We start from the raw sequence: 2346 nt of genomic DNA, 5'->3' as shown, positions 1-2346 counted from the left end.
CTCTCAAAATCTAAAAAATAAGATTGCATACGAGACAAATAGACGAATAAATATAGATGATAGAATGGAGGTAGTAGAAATGATGAGTATAATGATGGTAATAATAAATTGGGTACTAGATTATGCTCTGATGAAAAAAAATAAAAAAATTGGCTTTTATCGTACCACAAAAATTGTACAATTGGGACCCACTTTTTGATGATCCAAACCGATCATCTTGTGGTCCCCATCATGGATGAACATGAAAAAAAAAAAAAACCAACTAAATTCCGATGTTGCCTGGCCTTAACTGTCCAATTAGTGACTCAAAAGCAGACAGCTCATCCAATAGTTCACATTCATAATGCACTGGTAGTCTGGCTGAAGTAGAGTCCACCAGATGAATGGTTTGGATTGCATGAGAGTAGGGCCCACCTGTATTGTTGGTAGAAAAACATAACTGCTGTTTTTCTACCGTCTACAACTGGAACTTCTCTCTAAATAATAATAATACACAGAGAAGTCATAGGGAAAACCAAATAAGATGAATAAAAGAGTTACCTTTCTCCCTAAATCCAAAGCAAATGACACATGAAAAATATAAATGAAAAGAAAAGAAAATTTTAGGGATAACATATGAAAGGGTTTTGCTGTCATCCCCACAACGTCTTCAAGGCTTTGAATTGACACATGGGATGCACAAATATCAATTTGAGCCATCCATTCTTTCATAGAACTAGGAACAAGCCATGGTGCAAAAATCACACCAATCAGACGATCCTAGGCATCTGATCAATAGCATAGATAATGGACAATCAAGATTGAACAGAGAAATAAAATAGCTCCCCAATCGTCATCTCGAACCACCAATCTCATAGATACCATTTGTATTGCTTATGATTCCAAAATAGCACTTTGGGTTGATAATTCTAACCATATAATCTATGTCCCATAAAAAAATAGATGGTGGAAAGTAGCCTCATTCATAGGGTTAGAATGATCCGATCAGCATGATTCTTGCACCACAGCTTGCTCCCAATGGTACTATTGAATGAACGGCCCCGATTGATGATTGGGCTTTCCACATGTCAATTAAAAGCTTCAGGGACATTGACAACATTCCCATGAAGCTGCAGACATTAGCAAAACCCTGTAAAATAAATCTAAAATACTACTCTAAAACATATTAGGAAAAGATGGGTGAAAATCCAGAGGTACCAATCTCTCTAAATGTAAAGAACACCAGAGAGAGAGAGAAAGAGAGCAAAAATAAATAAATAAATAATCAAACAACCTAATAGAATCTAACTAGAGAGAGAGAGAGCAAAAATAAATAAATAAATAATCAAACAACCTAATAGAATCTAACTAGATAAAACATGCAATGTTCAATCTAATCAATTCTCTCAGCCTGACAAACTGTATGTGGGGCCCATTTTTGTCGATCTAAACCATTCATATAGCTGCCACCATGGAAAGAATACATCTCCTAAAATCACCCCTACCCCTACCCTGGGACAATCCAAACCATCCGTCCCTGGCCCCACTGAACATGCACCATTACCTGTAACGGTCTGTAGCAAGTTGCCAATCAGACCCACCTAGGATCTTTGGAAAGGAGATAGTGGGGCATGACCCCCAACAACGTAGCCCACCCGTTGAACAGCTTAAGAGTACCAATAGCTGGGCCTCAGATTACCATTTCTCGGTCGATCGGGGTTCCCACTACACCTCTATACTTCCCATTACAGCATGATCCTATCAATTTCCATGAGAATTAAGAACAACCCATCTCTCTAAATCTTACAGAAAATTAAAAGAGAGAGAGAGAGAGTAAGAACATGCATATGTCTATAGCAATCAAGATGAAGATTTCAGACCATATACTAACAGAACCCAACTCAAAAAAAAAAAAAACAAAAACAAAAACAAAAACAAAAAGAAATGACGGGAGAACGAAAGTGAATTGATTCATATATAGATGTGAGTGTAATCCCACTTACCTGAGATTTGGGATAATGTATTCTGAGAAGCTTGGAGAAAACAAAAAACCAAAATCCAAATGTGTATGTATTTATAGCCGCGGCAGCAGCTGAAGACACCGAAGCCGTTGGATGGAGTTTACGAGGGATTGTTAGGGTGAGAAAGATTTGTACGGTCGCGTCGGACCCACTGCTCAGTTATCCACACCGTTGGTATGATGGACCTCACGATGGTTGGCCAGTTGCGCTATAAAAAAAAAAAAAAAAACCCTTCAGGTTTGAAGATTCTGACCGTTGAAGAAGTGGCCTTTTATTGGTTGAATGTAAACCGTCGGTGCTAAATCTCTGTTTTGGCTTTTTTATCTGTTGAATGGGAACTGCTGGG

This window comes from Magnolia sinica, chromosome 13, assembly GCF_029962835.1.
Source record: "Magnolia sinica isolate HGM2019 chromosome 13, MsV1, whole genome shotgun sequence".
Taxonomy (NCBI): Eukaryota; Viridiplantae; Streptophyta; class Magnoliopsida; order Magnoliales; family Magnoliaceae; genus Magnolia; species Magnolia sinica.
The sequence above is the reverse complement of the archived record's forward strand: the minus strand, read 5'-3'. Positions refer to the sequence as shown.